Source organism: Simochromis diagramma, unplaced genomic scaffold (genome assembly GCF_900408965.1).
Source record: "Simochromis diagramma unplaced genomic scaffold, fSimDia1.1 OVJJ01000079.1, whole genome shotgun sequence".
NCBI lineage: Eukaryota > Metazoa > Chordata > Actinopteri > Cichliformes > Cichlidae > Simochromis > Simochromis diagramma.
In genome coordinates, this window is record NW_024387075.1 from 1939612 (window position 1) to 1959624 (window position 20013).

Here is a 20013-nt window from a genome sequence, read left to right on the forward strand (position 1 = left end):
CAAAGCACTTTTTAGTTGTTTACTTTTGTTTTAATTGGCTGTTTGGCTAGATTTAAAGTGATAATGTAAGTGTTTTACATGAAGCACTTAACATGGCCACTATAACAAATAATAATACAACACCAAATTTAAATCAACCAGTGTGATTTTCTTTGGTAGGATAGTTTCAAATGATAAGACTATTTCATAAACTGCCTAAGACTGCATTGCAGCCCTATTTATATTTCCATATTCACAAAAGTAAAAGAAAATAACCCATCAACATGAATCATCAGATTAAATATTGTAATTGTAAATTTTTCACAAACCGCTGTAGCCAATCATCGTACATTTAAGTCAGTGTGTAGTTAGCACTACTTTTGTTACACTTTTGCATACAATGTATCCAGCTCATCTCATGGCAGCATATGCAGAGTAAAGGCTCCTCTTTGAGCCTCACTTTTGTTGTGATGTAGGCTTGCTCAAGTTATTTTGTCAGTGTCATTTTGCTCTCTCTGTGCTTCCAGCTCAATGTAATTTTTTTCCTCCCTTCAGATCTGGTCTGCTACTAGTGATTGAACTGCAGGTCTTCCGGCTGTCTGGGAAGTGGTGCCTCTGCTTTCAAGCACTTGTACCGTGCACCCTGGAAGCGGCCTCTCAAAAATCCGGGAAACCTCTCCAGGTGGAGCTACTGTGTTATTATGTTGAAACTATTTCTGCATATGTTGTGTGTGTGTGTGTGTGTCTGTGTATATATATATTATATATATATATATATATATATATTAGGGGTGCAACGATAGTCGTATCGATATTGAACCGTTTCGATACAGTGCTTTCGGTTCGGTACGCATATTATCGAAACAATACAATTTAAACAAAAAAAAAAAAAATTTTTTTTTTTTTTTTTTATTTTTTTTTTTTTTTTTTGTGTCCCGTTTGGATCTATAGCCATCAGAATTGTTGTCTTGAGGCCAAGAAAGATGCCAAGAGGATTTATTTTAAGTGGATCATCATATTGGTCCATTTGATTGACCTTTATTATAATTATGAATTTATTTTATTTTCAGTTGCAAACGGGACAGACATGACTGTGGGATAGGACAGGGGGAAAGAATGAAAGAAAGAGGGGGAGAGAAAGAAAGAAAACCAAAGGGGAGAAAAAAAAAGAATACAAAATTTGTAATTTATTTTATCAACTTTCCTTCTGACGATGCTGTCTGTGTTGAGCGCTCAGTGAATCTGCATTTGACTACTCCGCCTAGGCTCGAGAGTGCAGCCTAGGCGGAGTAGTCGAACGCAGATTCACTGAGCACTCAACACAGCCATGGTCAGAAGGAAGAGCGCAGGGCAAGCTAGCGAGACAGAAGTGGACCTCCCCACCCTCATTCAGATCTGGCGTTTGGAATTATTTTGGTTTTCATGTGACGTATGACCTTGAAGGTAAGCGAGTCATGGACTAAAGTAAAACAGTATGTTGGATGTGCCATGCAATGCTCAATTACATGGGTGGGAGCTAGTGTGTTAGCGCAGTTAGCTCGTTAACGTGTTGGCCGTCTAGCCCCTCTGTATAGGGTAGCTCGTTAACGGAGATTTGCCGTGTTGTGGCGTTAAGGTTATTTCAACGAGATTAACGCTGACAGCACTAGTGGGAACACAACGAATATGACTGCACATTTACACCGACATCATCCTAGTGCAAAGACAAAAACAACAAGCATGCATGCTACAAATTTTAGCCGAGTCATTTAGACAGCTGTTAGCACAGGATTCTCCTTATGGAGACCTGATATGTTTAATATGCTGCTGAGAATATAGCCCAGAAGAAGCGGATAGTATAGCTTTTATTTTGGAAAGAGACATTTCTCTGTAATAAACTCTCTTTTCCAAAGATGAGTGATTCCTCAATCAGATACAGGGCTCGCAATATCGCTAGCCCGGGGCTAGCGATTTTTTTCAGTCGGGCTACCAAAATCTATCTCTTCCCTGCCTGTCGGGCTATTGTAGGAAGGAAAAATATATGTCAATGCTTTTGCATTCTTTCAGAAATGTAGCTGGGTAATTATGTCATTGGGTGAGCCACTGTCAATATGTGACATATTGAAATCGTGTTTGGATTTGCGCTTGTTTTTTTGCTTTCACTTTGCAATCGCGCGAACTGTGTATAGAGAGCGACAGCACTGATCTGTGAGTGATGATAATTTGTGCACCAATTCCTCTGACATCGTCTTATTAATTGTTAGCTTACTATGCAAACATGACAAGTGAAATCTCCCGCAGCTTAAACATGTGAGAGGTTGATCGCGCAGAGAATCGCTGAGCTTATGTGAGTGCGGCAGGATATATATTTCACTACGATGACCTGGATGATTGAGAACCTTCACAGACAGATATATATTTTAGTTCTGCAGCCAATAAGACGGTCAGGTGAAGAAGTGCAGCAAAGAAAGTTACAAAAAGAGAAGTAGAAATCGACTATAAGGCAAAAAGAAAGTGCAGCTTTAGGTTTCATGACAAAAGAATTTCTGGGCTGCAATATGAGAGCTAAAAAAACGCACAAGGTTAGGTTAAATTAAAAACTGTACTTTGTGTTAAATATATATTTATATTTTAATCAATAAAAAGGCATGACATTTTTTTTGTATCGAAAAAATATGAACGTGACACAAAGTATCGAACGAACCCGAACCGTCGAATTTTGTGTATAGTTGCCACCCTAATATATATATATATATATATAAAAATATCTGTTGACCAAGTTCTATGTCATCATGATGACAAATGGTCTCCATCAATTTTCAAATTGCCAGTGCAAAGATTTGTTTCTGCGAGAACGTTTCCCTGAACTGCAGCGAGCACTGACTCCTGCAGTAGTTTGGTTTTGGTTGTTTCCATCATTAAAGTGGTTCTCTGGTTTCTGTTCACCTTTATGTTCATTTCTTTGTTATTATTTTTTTCAGTTTTAATTTGTCTAAACTGTGCTGTGATTCTTATTAGAGGAATTGTGTTTATTAGTGTTTCTTGTTTTGAGTCGGGTAATTGCATTTGCACGATATGGGGCGATCGTGGCTCAAGAGTTGGGCGTTCGCCTTGTAATCGGAAGGTTGCCGGTTCGAGCCCCGACTCGGACAGTCTCAGTCGTTGTGTCCTTGGGCAAGACACTTCACCCGTTGCCTAGTGGTGGTGGTCAGAGGGTCTGGTGGCGCCAGTGTCTGGCAGCCTCGCCTCTGTCAGTCTGCCCCAGGGTGGCTGTGGCTACAATGTAGTTTGCCATCACCAGTGTGTTAATGGGTGGATGACTGAATGTGTAAAGCACTTTACTAGTCCCTAAGGACTAGTAAAGTGCTATACAAATACAGGCCATTTACTTATTTCACCCTTTGCTACAGACCATGCACTCATACCATGTGTGTGTGAACACGTGCTAGCTAGGCCCCAAATCTTTTTCATTTTTGCAACTATATATTAACATTTATCTCTTTTTCTGGATGGCTGGTAGCTATGGGCTGGATCTCTTGGGCGTCACTTGGAGGGTGGGCATTGTGTCAGGAATCCTTTCTCCCATCTGTTGGTTAATGCTGGCACTGCAAAATCTTGGCTCCACTCTTTTTACCTCTTTCTCAAAGCAGGCAACTAGACCATGAAGGCAGGATATAATAGTAAATATAAATATGATAAATAAGACTCGTATGATCTTTTTCCAATCTTAAAGTGATCTTTTATAACTACCTGAGAGTGGAATCCCTTTACGTGACACTGTCCACGCAAGTTACAAACTAGCCTTCTTCACTCCTGCCACATTCTTTGTGCAGAAAGCAAAGTTAACTAATCCATAGCTCTTCTTTGCCACAGTGAGATACCAGAGATGTATTTTTTTTTAATAGAAAGTGTCAGACTTTTTAAACTCCACGGTACAAGTATTACACCTTGGATCAATTGGTGGGACACAATGCGTCTGAATCCAATTACATGCATTTGCCTCAAAAGCAACTAATCTGCAGCAATCTCACAGGAGGGAGTACTCTACTGTATCGGGTGCTTCAGACAAATCGATAAACATAAAACAGAAACAGCAGTGCAATTCCCCTTCCTATCCGGTGAACAGAACATTCCATTTAATAAATAAATGAGCAGTGTGCCAAATCATCTTTCATCTGGTACAAAAACACAGCCAGTAGTTCAGTGTCACAAATCAATAAACAATGTTTTTATTCAAAATGCTCTGTGCATGTCAGTTTTCATTGCAGTCAACATCCAGGAGAGTTTTTTGTGTGCGCATTTTTTTGTTTGTTTTTTTATATTAAAACTTTGTCTGTCTCACTTGCTTCTACCTAAAGTCTTTTTATTAAGTGTAAATGTTTAGATGTAAGCTCTAATGCCACAAAAGTGAAATTCATCTTGCCATCTAACATCTCAAAAAACAGAAGTATTGTACAAATATAACCAATATTAAGTTTTGATGGAGCGATAACCTTTAAATTTGAAAAGTTCAAAATTGACTTTATTTTGAAAAAGTGTTCTCAGATGGTTGGTTACAGAGTGGTAGTTGTGAAAATAAGGCTAGGTTTTGTTAAATGTCAGTTAAATGTCATGAATGATCTCTGCGTTTCTGGCCTGTCTATATTTGCAGATCTTTTAGATTCGTGTTGAACAGTAACAGAGTACTTCTCAAATGGCCATGACCCTCAGGTAACAATGCCACTAATGGCTTCTTTTTGAAAAAAACAAAACAAAACAAAACTGCAAGGTTATCCATTTTGAAAACATAAGACATGAGAGCTATTTCCAGAATCCCTTTCTTGATGAAAAGTGCCTGGATTGGTTTATTAACCACACCAAAACCTCAAGAGAGTGTACCTTTGTTAAATTTCCAGAACCAAGAGACCACTGATCCTTTGGGTCCTGAATCAAATGTTGAGTTTGATTAGAGGGTCACCTTCAGCTCAGTAGGTGATAACGGCTCATAAAGACTTCCTGTAACATGCCCCATTAATAGTCTTTTACCCTAATTAGGATAAACATGTCTGTCCTCATGGAATAGCATCCATTGAGTTTACTTAAAAAACAAAACAGTGGGCTTGCAAGAAAATATTTATTGCTCTTCTTTCTTGTTCCTAAAAAATGTTCATTTTAAATGTAACATTAGAACATAACCTTAACATATGTGGAGCTACCTGTGAAATAAGACGAGCATGTAGTTTGTTTGATTTTTGTGTGCAACCTGAAAGACAGTCTACTTTAATTTTCTGACTAAAACAATAAACTCAAAGTAGCTGAGCAAGCTACAGTTCATATTAAATTAATGGATTCTTGTGGTAATGATGCATAGCTATTTTGGAGCTGTGTTTTGTTTTTGTCATTTATTTTTAACATCACTTTCCCTTTAATGCATCAAGTTCTCCTGATAAAACAGGTCATCTGTCATTAAGAGGCAGCTTCTAAAACAACATTTATGGTTGTTCCAAAAGGACTACAAAAATTCTAATAATGGAATGGAAATACTATCGCTCAAAAAGCCAATGCAGACCATTGGTATACCTCATACCAGTTACTATAATTGTGCTTGATGTTGCTCTGTTGCCTTCAAAACCTACAGAGTTGTGCAAAGAAATGGAGACAAGAGTACAATGAGAAGTCTTACATCTCTTTTCTTTAGCACAGCATACAGTATTACTATTATTGTCATTGCTTCTTTGACAAGACAGTCATTATTAGTGATTTTACTAATCTGTCACAAATGTTTTTTTTTTTTTTTTACTGTTGGAAAGACATTGGATCTGTTTTTGCTTTGGGAGGAGAAAAATATTTGAAACTACAAAGAGCATGTGCTGTTCGAGGAATCAGAAAAGAAAAGAAAGCAAAATAAAATATCCATCCATCAAGGGCTGGAAAAGGGAAAAAAATATCAGACAAAAATCATTGCGCCAAGACGCTCATGGCAAAGCACAAATTCCAGTATGCATACTGAGATTGATTTATTGATACAAATCTTCAATTCAATTCAATTTTATTTATATAGCACCAAATCACAACAAAAGTCGCCTCAAGGCGCTTCATAGATACAGAGAAAAACCCAACAATCATATGACCCCCTATGAGCAAGCACTTTGGCGACAGTGGGAAGGAAAAACTCCCTTTTAACAGGAAGAAACCTCTGGCAGAACCAGGTTCAGGGAGGGGCGGCCATCTGCTGCGACCGGTTGGGGTCGCAGCAAATCTTCTTCACCGTTGTTAAGTGATGTTTTCTTGTGACGTGTTCAGTGAGCCAGCGCTGTTTGGATTTTTGGAATGGTTCATTTGGAAAGGATCTCGACAGGAAATACACAAAAATCACTTATCTAAAAAGCAGACTGGAATGCGTGCCAGAGAGACAGCACCACAATGACAAGCTGGAAGGCGAAATGGAGAAGAGCTACACAGCAATGAGGAACTCACTGTGGAAGATCCTACTGGTTGAAAAAAAGAGAATAAAAACATAAATGAAGTCACACACAGTCAGTCAATTTGCATGTTATTTATGATGGTTTCAATTAGGTATTCCTTATGGTGTTATATACAGGTTTGCACTCAGGTTCTTTAGACCCAGTCTTTGTCTTACCTAGCTTGTGCAGCCATGATTGTTAGCTGCACATTCAAACATGAAAGGATATATTGCAAAAAAATAAATAAAAATAATTATTACAGGCAGGATACATATACATATACACTGGAAGTACAGAATAAAAGATGAAGTAAATCATCTTATTTGCATAACAACAGCAAGTCAGGTTCTAATGACGATACACTCACTGGCCACTTTATTAGGCCTGTTCATTTAAAATACAAATGTCTAATCAGCCAACCACATGGGAGCAACCAGCAAATTTAATAATGGTCAAGACACCTGCTGAAGTTCAAACTGTGTCAGAGTGGGGATTTAATAATTTTTTTGTGGTTGCTGTTCCCAGATAGGTTGCTTGGAGTATTGCAGAAACTGCTGATCCACTGGGATTTTCTCCCACAACTGTCTCTGGGTTTCCAAGTTTGGTCTGAAAAAGAGAAAATGTCCAGTGAAGACATGGAAGCCTTGTTCATGAAAGAGGTCAGAGGAGAATGACCATGCTGCTTGGAGCTGATAGGAAGGCAACATAACACAAATAACCACTCATTACAACAACGATCTGCAAATCTCTGAACAAACGACACATCAACCTTGAAGCCGATGAGCTACAATAGCAGAAGATCTCACCAGATGGCAATCTTGTAGCTAACAACGAAAACTAAGGCTACAATTCAAACAGGGTGATCTAAAACGGACAATAGAAGACGGGAAAAACATTCTCCGTCTGTCAAGTCTCAATTTCTCCTGTAACATTCAGAAGATGGGCTCAGGATTTGGCAATAACAACATGAAAGCATGGATTCATCCTGCCTTATATCAACCCCGAGGCTACTGTTAGTGTAAGAGAGTGAGGGATATTTTCTTCACACACTTTGAGCCCCTTGGTATCAATTGAGCATTGTGTAAACAGTATTGTTACTCACCATGACCATCCCTTTAGGACCACAGTGTACCCATCTTCTAATGGCAGCTTACAGCAGAATAATACATCATGTTGCAAAGTTTAAATCATCTCAAATTGGTTTCTCTCTGAATTTGAGCTCTGAATTTAATGTTAAATGTCACAATTAAGTTAAATAGTAATAACCTCATGAGCACTAATATCTGTAGCACTGTATTCTTACCACAGTAATCTGATGGAAAAGCCTATTTGTGGGCCTCACTCCTTTTTTTGCATTTGACTTTTTTCCATAATACACGTCCTGTCTTGGTTCAGTGAAACATGTTCAAATTCGATCTGAAAAGGTATTCTAATTGCTGCCTTTTCTCTGGTGACTGTCGTGGCTATTGTTTTTTCAGAAAAATAAGGGAAAAACAGTTAACATAAAATTAATTGAGGTAGCGTTCTCCCTAAACAAATAAATACAACCACTGGTCTTCAAAATAGACATTTTAATATGATTCTTTGTTTGCGGTTGTGTGGGGGGAAGAAAAAAAATATGCACACTTTCGACACAGCTCATAGATCAGTGTACACAGTATAATTCTATTGTTGGTTGCTCAAACATGGAATTGTTTACATGGGGGAGTCACTGAGCTGGATAATGTGCTGAGAAACAAGGCTTCATGGTAAATGAATTATGAGTGTTTTATCAAATTGCTTTGAGTTTTGTTCTGACCTTCAGCTTGTTTGGAGCTATGCCATAGAAGCTGGCCAGACTCATGCCTGTTGTGCGATTGTTCCCAGGAGATTTGGGCTTGTTGACTCATTTGACTTTGTTTTGTTTTTGCTCCTGCTTGGGAAAGCTTAACAAATTGTTGTAATGTCATTGTGAGGTGATGTAGCCGAGCTAGATGAGTCTCTCTAGCCCTCCTTCATCAGAGTCCTCTGTCATGTTGCATGATGGATCGACTAGAGTGCACAAGCCTTTGGTAACAGGTATTTTTAATGATGATCGGAGGAAAGCTGAACTTTTTTGAGAGTGCAGGATCAAATTGAAGGGCTAAAATAATAATAATAATAATAATAATAATAATAATAATAATAATAATAATAAGTGTGAATGTGCGAGTGAATGTGAGCGCGAATGGTTGTCTGTCCCTGTGTGTTGGCCCTGCGACAGACTGGCGACCTGTCCAGGGTGTACCCTGCCTCTCGCCCTATGACAGCTGGGATAGGCTCCAGCGCCCCCCGCGACCCTGAAAAGGATAAGCGGAAGCGAATGGATGGATGGATGGATAAAAAGATCAGTCAGTGTTATCATGAATGAGCCTCCAGAGCTCATGTCTTAGTCTTGCGTCATGTTTCAAGACACTATTTAAATCTGATTATACAATTTCCTATCAAGGATATATTACAATAATAACACATATAGCTTAACAGATAGCAAAAGATAGATTCCCACATCCAATATATACATGTCAAGTCATCTAGAGTCAGTCAGTGCAGATGCATAGCAAAAACAACTCTCTAATGCTTGCAAACATATTTAAATCACAACAGTGAGTGCAGATATGTTATGTTTTTTTAAACACTATTTTACCAAGCAACAGACTTAAGCCCTTTACTGCGGTTTGACTCGATGGTACGCATACTGCAGTCTTTTCCTTGACTGAGTGTAGCCATTGATTTTTAACATTACCAAGAAATCAGATTTTAATAATTCAAGGAAGGCAAAAAGAGATTCCTGTGTACAGATGGCAAAGGACACGTAAGTACTACTAAAAAAGATACACAACCCATAAGGCCACTAAAAAGCTGTAAACCAGTCAACACTGTTATTATCATAAAGAAACACATATTTTGTGAAGGATAGTGCCGAGGGTTTGTTTTTTGATTATTAATGAGCAGTTTCCTCTTGTTTATTGTTTTGCTAACTATACAAGATTAGCTTTCACAGGTAATTCAATAAATATTTGGAAACAGTTTTTCACATGGTCTGCAGTTTATCTGCATTTTGAAAACCTGGTGGATCAACAAACGGCATTTGAGTCCATCTTCACAAGCTGAAATAATTTCATTATATCTGCAAAACAAACTCATAGAAATATGCATTTTTCAGTGTTGGCACTTCAAATTAACATTTTTATCATCCCATAAATTCCACATGTTATGACCTCTGTAAATGAGAAAAGCAACCACTTGAAATTGCTCTCTTTTTGGCAGCATTCGCTTTTCTGGATTTTGTTTCGACCTGTGTAGGGCTTCTCTTCAGGAAACATTAAATGTGTTATACAAATAAATTGGCTGCATATCACATGCTGTTGCGCTGTTGTTCTTAAAGGCCTGGGTAGTTGGCCTGAAGAGACAAGAGGCTGATCAGACCTTGAGAAGATCCCTAGTGACAGCACATCAGTACCAGCCTCTTCTCTGACATCCCCCCTCATTACCACACTGTCACTCTCTAAATGTGCAGACATGCATGCAAGTAAACAAGCACATGCATGCACACACACTTGGTGAGCAGTTCTTTATGCAGATTGGCTATGTAGGGCAGCCTCCTTCACTGTGTACGGTGGTGACATTGACACATGGTAACGGAGGAGATTCATTTTCTCACGGGGTTGGTTTGGGGTTTATTTTAAGCCCAGGAGTTTCATGGAGCAGACCTGATAGCTGCCCACACCCAAAATGTGTAAAAGTCTGAGTGTGGGGTTTGGGGCTGTGCTCGTTTCTAACATCCTTTTAACCCTTAGCTGCCAGCTGGTGCTTTATGTGGCATTCTGGCACCTTTTCCTCTCAAACGAATAGCTTTAAATTATAAGAACGTACAGCTCAGCAAGAGGGAGCAAGATATAATCTTTCCTGTAATGGTCTACCCAAATGTCCACTTTAACCCTCCACACTATTAAATATGGTTTTCCATTTAGAATCCTTGATCCAAGATGTTTACAGATGACAATAAACTTTATAACAATGAACTTAAACTTTACAATTCAAACTGCCGGGACAGTTCTTATTTGGTGGTGAAAAAGTTTAAAGTTTAAAGTTAGTTTATGGTCTAACCACAGCCAAGAGCTAGACATATGAATTTGTAAAACTGTTTATTTTGAGCATATACTCAACATCAACACATACAGATCTATCGTACTGTCCAAGTAATGTCATCACCCAGACTTTCTTTCAATTGCCAAATACCGTTCACAAACCAAGAGAATGTAATTCTAAATATCCTCACTACTTCTATGGCATGCCTTGCAAAGACAGGAATGCCAAGCTAGTAAACAAAGGGTGTGAACGAAACAAGCTCTCAAAGGCTTAAACTAATAAAGCAGCCGATCTTATCAACATCAGATTTTCCAGATATTCATTAAAGTTGAATTTGGTGCCATTTGAGCTTTGCTAGACTAATTAGCTTCAGAAGATTAGCAAGTTAACTGCACAAAAACAGATGCTGTGTACATGTAAATGCAAACTGTTGACTGAGAGAGGCTATCATTTTATGTGACGTACACCTGAGTGTGGGGCTGGTGAGCAGTTACTGGGGCACATTCACCATCATATATGATGGAATATTCACTGTCATATAGGGACACGGGACTGCTGTAGTTAGTTATGTTTGCTTAGAATTTGTTTAATTTTGGGGGGCTTTCAGTAGGGGAGGTTGCTTCAGCTTTGTGTGGGTAGTGAGTGTATGTACTTGAGAGCAGCGCTTCCGGCAAACAGCAGGGATAAAAAGCTGTACAACTGAATGATGAATACTGAAAATATTCAATCCTCATGATGGGGGAAAAAGGCCCATGGTGAAAATATCCAGAAGTATCCTTAAAGACTCTGCAATCTCTCTCAGTGACCTCAATTTTAAAACATAGGAATGCTGATGAACATTCTCACTCAGTTTAATTTTTGTATGCCAAACTGAAACTGTAAAATACCAAAAAATATTAGTAGAGTAGAAGTGGATGCACTAGTATTTGCAATGCAATATTGATGGGAACGGGGGGGGGGGCACAAGCCAGTGTACTCTTAGAGCTGTTCAGAAGACTGGTTAAATGTGGTTGTGTATGGAAAGGTATGCCAAATCAAACATGCAGAAAATCAAGTATGAGATTTTCAAACCAGATTGGTCAGGGCCTGGGGTAACAACAACTGCCTCCAGTGCTGTTAGCCAACAGGGTGCCAGTGGAAGCTGTGCTAGTGTTGGCTGAAGACTAAGGAAGAAGGAAGGATGAAGGTGTGTTAGGAGGCAGCAGGAGAGAAGGAACAGCAGGAATATGGAGGTGAGAGTAGGGACTTTAAATGTAGGGACTGTGACTGGTATGTCGAATGAGCTGGCTGATATGATGAGAGAAGGAAGGTAGATTGTGTATGTAGAAAACCAGGAGGAAGGGAAGCAATGCTGGGAGCATTAAAGCTGTTCTGGCATGGTGTAGATAAGAAGAAAAGTTGCAAGGAATAGAGGTAGTGAAGGTAGAGGAGTTTTTATACCCAGGGTCAACAATCCAAAGAAATGGATAGTCCACAAAGAAGGTAAAGAAGAGAGAAGAGGGAAGGTGAATGGGTGGAGATGAGTGCCAGCAGTGATTTGTGACAGAAGCAAAAGTCAAAGGGAAGCTTTACAATATGGTGGTGAGAGCAGGTATGATGCACAGTTTCGAGATGGTGGCACATACAAAAAGACTGGAGGGAGGGAGCGATCATGATAGACAAGATTAGAAATGAGTACATTTGAGGGACACCTCAGGTTGAGCAGTTTGGAGACAAAATTGCAGATGCAAGGCTGAGATAGTTTGTACATGTGCAGAAGAGGGAGAGTGCATATACAGTGGGGCAAAAAAGTATTTAGTCAGCCACCGATTGTGCAAGTTCCCCCACCTAAAATGATGACAGAGGTCAGTAATTTGCACCAGAGGTACACTTCAACTGTGAGAGACAGAATGTGAAAAAAAAAATCCATGAATTCACATGGTAGGATTTGTAAAGAATTTATTCATAAATCAGGGTGGAAAATAAGTATTTGGTCAATAACAAAAATACAACTCAATACTTTGTAACATAACCTTTGTTGGCAATAACAGAGGTCAAACGTTTACTATAGGTCTTTACCAGGTTTGCACACACAGTAGCTGGTATTTTGGCCCATTCCTCCATGCAGATCTTCTCGAGAGCAGTGATGTTTTGGGGCTGTCGCCGAGCAACACGGACTTTCAACTCCCGCCACAGATTTTCTATGGGGTTGAGGTCTGGAGACTGGCTAGGCCACTCCAGGACTTTCAAATGCTTCTTACGGAGCCACTCCTTTGTTGCCCGGGCGGTGTGTTTTGGATCATTGTCATGTTGGAAGACCCAGCCTCGTTTCATCTTCCATCAGTGAACCTCCTTCACTGATGGAAGGAGGTTTTGGCTCAAAATCTCACGATACATGGCCCCATTCATTCTGTCCTTAACACGGATCAGTCGTCCTGTCCCCTTGGCAGAAAAACAGCCCCATAGCATGATGTTTCCACCCCCATGCTTCACAGTAGGTATGGTGTTCTTGGGATGCAACTCAGTATTCTTCTTCCTCCAAACACGACGAGTTGAGTTTATACCAAAAAGTTCTACTTTGGTTTCATCTGACCACATGACATTCTCCCAATCCTCTGCTGTATCATCCATGTGCTCTCTGGCAAACTTCAGACGGGCCTGGACATGCACTGGCTTCAGCAGCGGAACACGTCTGGCACTGCGGGATTTGATTCCCTGCCGTTGTAGTGTGTTACTGATGGTGACCTTTGTTACTTTGGTCCCAGCTCTCTGCAGGTCATTCACCAGGTCCCCCCGTGTGGTTCTGGGATCTTTGCTCACCGTTCTCATGATCATTTTGACCCCACGGGATGAGATCTTGCGTGGAGCCCCAGATCGAGGGAGATTATCAGTGGTCTTGTATGTCTTCCATTTTCTGATGATTGCTCCCACATTTTCACACCAAGCTGCTTGCCTATTGTAGATTCACTCTTCCCAGTCTGGTGCAGGTCTACAATACTTTTCCTGGTGTCCTTCGAAAGCTCTTTGGTCTTGGCCATGGTGGAGTTTGGAGTCTGACTGTTTGAGGCTGTGGACAGGTGTCTTTTATACAGATGATGAGTTCAAACATGTGCCATTCATACAGGTAACGAGTGGGGGACAGAAAAGCTTCTTACAGAAGACGTTACAGGTCTGTGAGAGCCAGAGATTTTCCTTGTTTGAGGTGACCAAATACTTATTTTCCACCCTAATTTACGAATAAATTCTTTACAAATCCTACCATGTGAATTCATGGATTTTTTTTTCACATTCTGTCTCTCACAGTTGCAGTGTACCTCTGGTGCAAATTACTGACCTCTGTCATCATTTTAAGTGGGGGAACTTGCACAATCGGTGGCTGACTAAATACTTTTTTGCCCCACTGTAGCTATTGAACCTATTATTGCACTTTGCAAAACCTTTTGAAGGCATTTCTTTAATAGGCTACTGACAACCACAGTTACACAGAGAAATCAAAGTAGAGTGAGAAAGAGTAAGAGAAATGTGGGCTGAGTAAAAAAAAAAGGAGGTTTTATTGCCCCACAGTGACTCAGTGCTGTGGATTTGTTGGTGTTGTTCATTGCCCTCCAGGGTATGCAAACTTGGTGTCTTTTGCCACTGGGTTTGCATACTCTGTTGGATGGCAGTATTTGAGCAGGTGTCCAGAACTTTTCCACTAAAAGTGCCCATGTATTCCTTTGTGGGTTTTCCCATGTTGTTAAGTCAATTCTATTGTTCTGGTATTGATGTAAAATGTTTCCAAGTTATAAAAGGTCTATGACCATGCCAAATGAATTTTTTCCAACCTACAGAAAACCCAACCCATGTCGTTGAGCCCCAACAACATGAAACAAGGCATTTCAGATCAGGCCCTTTCTCAAAACACTAGCAAAGTGATCTCTGACAAACTGAAGGCCCATTTGATTACATGTATTTTTGAAACAGGAGATGAAAAGGAGGTTGTTATACAGGAGGAGACTACTCTTTTGTTTTCTGTGTCCTGCATTTGAGTCCTGTCTTACCTGTCATGCAGCTGGACTTGGCAGTAACAGCGTGGTGCTTTTATAACCAGTGAGTGGAGATTTGGTCTTTAGCCTGAGACAGTCTAGGTCTGGTCTCAGCCTTGGCAGCGATACCTGTTTGGCCAGCCAAAAACTGAGCCATTGGAGGCAGAGAAAACTGAAGGTGTCATGGCTGTGTACCGGCAGGCAAGTAGGAAGGACCCAAAATGCAGGATTCAGTGAGGCGAAGTTGAACTCAAAGTAAACAGCTTTATTTGCAGGTTGCAGACGAACAGCGGACTAACTATACTGGGAAAATAGTTGGAACCACAGATCATAGACTGAGGGTGAGTAGACATTAACAACACAACAGAGAACAAAGGAAACACAGGGCTAATATACACACGGCTGTAATCAAGGGATGAGAGACAGGAGGGGAACACACCTGGGAGAAATCACAGCTGACGAGAGAGGGGAAACGTAAAGAAACAATTTACAAGGAGGCAGACAGACACGGAACTTAATCTGGAATAATAATCAATATTATAGAAATATACCAAAATATAAAAAACTGAAAAAGCTGGGTCAAAATGACCCAGAACCGTGACAGAAGGATTTAACAAAAGACAGTTTATGTAATTTTAGAAATCCTTGACGATTTTAAATAAAAAAAAAACAACAAAGTAAGAGGCATTGGAAGAACCACTCACTGAGCGAGCAAAGCTCAGGGTCATGCAGCTCAAGATAACTAACAATTTGAAGAGCCACAATATGAAATGGATTGTAGCATAAAAAAAGGAGAATAGAAGAGAGAAAGCGTGGCAAAAACAGAAACACAAGCACAAAAGCATTCCCAGCTGGGCATACTACAAGAACACTAGACAGTCATCTTGAGATTTTTCTGGAACATTATAAATATTGAATGGCAGAAGCAATTAATGCCTATTTTGGAGAAGAGCAGGAGAAAATACTCTTCTATCAAAATGTATAGTGCTGAACAATACATTACTTTGTGCCCAGATTTCTTAAAATGGTTGAAAGTGGAAAGTGGAAAGGCTCTTGAGAAAAAAAATCCTCTTCTTCACTAGCCAGCCAGAAGCACTGATACCCATGTGTGTCAAAAATAGCATTTGCTACAATAACTGGAACTACTGACATGCTCCTCTCTGGCTGATGTAATAGAGGAAAAAACACATCAAACGGATTAGATGAGTAGATAATAGGTGGTATAAAATTGTCCTCAATCTGTTAGAGTCAGTATGGATAGCATCACAACAACATACTGCCCATATTGCCAATTCAAATGAGAAACAAAATTGCATTAGGATGAAAGTAGTGCAAAATGATGGTGCAATAAGCACAGCGATTGTCCTTCAATGTGAAGGTCTAAACCCAAATAATCCCCATGACAGAAAACATTTACCCAGCTGAAGTGTCCTTGAAAACACTGAATCCCAGTGGTACTGTACTGTAGCAGCGTTTCTCCCGTGGGGATTTTTTTCAAGTATTGCAAAACTATTTTTAAACTGTATACATCCACAAGACTGTCTGTTGCAGTGGGATAGCCGACAAAGGAAGGACGGTGCAGTACTTAAAAATGGTACTTGGGTCAAATCCTAGGCTAATATGTAATAAATGTTCAGTTAATTACCCAAAAGAATCACCAAAGAATTAAATTAATTACCTACTTAAATAACTTAAACAGTGTAGCTTCTAAACTGGTATATCTGCAAAGGACAAAGTGACTGCTGTAGAGAAGAGGAAATTGCCTGTGCAAGAAACATGTTCCTGGCAGGATGTAGCAACATCAGCCAGAAAGTGTAAAGGGGATAGCAACTATACAAGTCTATTACAGATACATTAAACATTTGCAGCTAAGAATCAACTTGCTTATATTTTTAATATGTTGTGAATTTTTTATGACTGTTAGCTTGCCCAGGTCACTCTTCGGATCTCAAAGGAATTTTGTGGTGAAATAAAAGAAAAAGGAAATAACAAATTGCCTCTTATTATCTCACCTAAAGGATACTGTGAAAGTTAGTACATGAGATGTCTGAAGCAAAGGCATCAGGCAGTTTCCTGTACAGACAGTGTCAGTTACCATCCATACAGTAGCTGAATTTACAGTGTATGATCTGTACCTGCACTGCAATGATAATGATTAAACAGCCAATATCTTTTTGATGGTAAGACTGTAGATATATGATATTGACCAGCAAATAAACTTGACGATTTGCAAGCATTATCCTCTAACGCCAACCCTGTTTTAATAACATAATAATCCAATAATCTGTATTTTTGACTCAATTTCAGAGTAATTTTAGTAATTTGGAGGCACATAATTGAATCATATTAATGCGGGGACTCAGATGTTGTTTCAGAATTTCTGTTTCTGTTGGGAGGAAGTGACAGTTAAGTGAGACAGGTAAGTAAGGAGAAGTTATGATGTAATAACGTGCGAGACAGCAAAATCTCAGCAGGATTAATCATGGTGCACCACTAAAAACATTTCAGACAGTTTATTCCTTGGCAGGTTGCAACGATAAGAATTATACTTACATTCTAACCAACTTCACCACTCTGGAAGACCGCAAAGAACACCTGGACAGTTTGCGGCAGTATATTGACGAGTGCTTCAAGCATGTTGTTATGGGAAAACAAGGTAACAAGGTGCCGACTCCCTTCAGCAGCACATGAACACTGTCCTTGAAACAAAGCCACCTCGAAGACTCACCAGAGCCAGCTACAACATTGTGGATATTTTAGCATCCATAGATAAAAAACTGTACAGCTTTGATGCACGTCTGGCCCTCCTGGAAATCCTCCATTAAGATTTTCAGGCACTGTGTAAGTCCGTGGAGTTCTTGCTGCTGAAAACGCCAACCTCAAAGAAACTGTGAATTCCCTCACTCTCGGAAGAAAATAAAAAGAATCAAAGAAACTGTCATCAAGCTCCAGGCCTGCAGCATGAGGGACAGCTTGATGTTTTCGGGAATATCAGAGAAGGTAAAAGAAGACCTGGAAACAACGGTGAGTGATTTTATCCAGACTCACCTGAAACTCCTGGAGGACATAGTTAAAAACATCGCTTTTCATTGTGTCCATCGTTTGGGAAGTCGACGAGCTGAGCCCCAATAATATACAGCCATACAAGATAGACAGATACACAGACACGCACAGACAACTTTAACATTCAACACTCCACCAGTTAGTTTAAACATGACCACACTGAGGTTTGTTACATGGAATCTATGTGGTGTTGGGCCCAGGGAAAACATCTATTTATATAATAATGACCTGCCAGGAATCACCTGGCTATGGACAACAGGAAAATTAATGTTCATATAAGAGATGAAGGGGAAAATACTTGTATTAGTTGTTTCATTAACTAGAATAAAGAATTAAATCTTTACAACTACCTCACCATAAGAATATATAATTTACAACCTGAGAAAACTGAAATTAAATGAAGTAATTACTGAGGAAACACAGTCTCTTATGCAAAGTTGGTATTTGGAGAACTTTGAACATAAATCTAGAAAATTCCTTACAAACCAGTTAAAGCTAAAAAAAAAGAAAAAAGAAAAAAATATTTATTCTATAAAGGATTCCACTGGGGAGATTCCTCATGACCCACAGCAAATAAATAAATCTTTTAAAAACTTTTATGAAGCTTTATACTCATCATAGACTAATCCTTCCGATGCTGACATTTGGCCTTCTCTAGCACCTGTTTTTTTCAGAATGGTCACTCAAATGCAGAACAAACAATCTTAATCCTTAAAGATAAACTTAGCCACCATTAGTCTACTTCTTAAACCAGAAAAAGATCCTACACTCCTATCCAGCTGCCGCCCAATTTCACTTATAAATGCAGACCTTAAAATACTTTGCAAAATACTCCATTCATAATATATCCTTATCAAACAGGTTTTATCGAGGGTAGACACTCAGCCAATAATACACTTAGACTAATAATTCTAATAGACTATTGCTCTATCAGCAAGTTATAAACCACAGTGGTCTCTTCAGATGCAGAGAAAGCATTTGACTGGGTAAACTGGAATTTTTTTATTAGCAGTATATAAATTTGGATTTGGTTCATTTTTCATAGACTGGATCAAAACACTGTGCAGCTTCCCAAAAGCTTGTGTTCATCCTACAGAGGGGCACCAGCCAGGTCAGTCGGCTTTTCACCTCGCTTTTTGTTATTTTTATGGAGCCACTAATGGCAGAAATCCAACAAAATATAGATATCAAAGGAGTTCAAGCTGAAAATACAGACCATAAGAAGCTGATGCTCTATGCTGATAATGTATTACTTTTCCTTAGGAACTCACAAACCTCGCTCATAAAGACAATCACACTTAAAGACAAGTTCACATCCCAGACTACCAGACTATTCTATCAACTGGGGTAAATCTGCAGATCATAATTCTGATTGCAAAAGCTGTCAGACTGGACAGCAGGATTTTTTAAAAAAAATCTGTTTATCTGACAGCAGGGCACTCATTTCCGTCGTGCCACTCATTACCATCATACCTATTTTTAATCTTTAATAATACAGGCACAATTGCAGGTGGATTATTTTTCAGGAATTTTTTAGGAATTCAAAGAGGTAAGGACATGGAAATTGTCTTTATTAAAGCTGAACTGAAGTTGAAAAAGCTGTGGTTTCACAACTAGTCAAGATTTTTTTTAAACAGTTCATTTCAGGTTTTATAAGAACCCTAATTGTAAAATGTTTCAGATTTCATGGAGAAAGGTTTCAGAGGATATTTGACATATGGGGAATTTAGAGACTGTATTAGGGAGTTAAACTTATGAAACATTATATTTATGGACAAAAATTAATGTTGTATTGTTTTCCTGTTGTATTCTTTTTTTACTTATGCTGTGAGAGACACTTTGCTGATAGGCTTACTTGTCTTCTCAGCTGAGGGTCACTGCAAATCAGTACAAGGTTGTTTGAACCCATTAACTCTATCCTATTGTAAAACACTTCTATTCTGAGCAGTTTGTGTCTGTCTTCTATTCTCAGTACTAGCGGTTTCTTCCAAGATGACAATACCCCACAGGGCACGAAGGGTCATTGGATGGTTTGATTAATATAAAAATAATGAGAAATACATTGAAAGAGCATATATTTCACAATATTTTCACATTCATCAAACCATCAAGGTGGAAGGGTCATTGAATGGTTTGATGAGTGTGAAAATGATGTGTAAACAAAAGGCCATACCGATTCACATCATTTTCATACTCATTAAATAACTCAGTGATCCTGATTGTTCCCTATGGACTGAAACATCTGCAGTGATTCCATCCTCTACGGGGAAAAATGAACCTAAGCCATACAAGCAAAATGCCACCATGAACCTAACCATTACAGTCTCATCTCAGTTTTCAAAATGATCATGACTTTTAATGTATTTACTAGTGTTTCTAGAAACAAATGAATTTGGACACAAATTTTCCAACAGCGTTTTTCTTTTTTTGTCCCAGAC

The 20013-nt window shown here is 39.2% G+C and overlaps 1 long non-coding RNA gene across 1 annotated transcript; it reads right to left on the reverse strand.

Moving 5' to 3' along the window:
• Window positions 1–6478: 6478 nt before the first annotated feature.
• LOC120742220 lies at window positions 6479–18010 on the reverse strand. The gene is made up of 2 exons (XR_005697820.1): window positions 14528–18010; window positions 6479–7007 (listed from the first exon to the last, which is right to left on the reverse strand). It is a non-coding gene; the product is annotated as an uncharacterized LOC120742220 (long non-coding RNA).
• Window positions 18011–20013: the final 2003 nt, after the last annotated feature.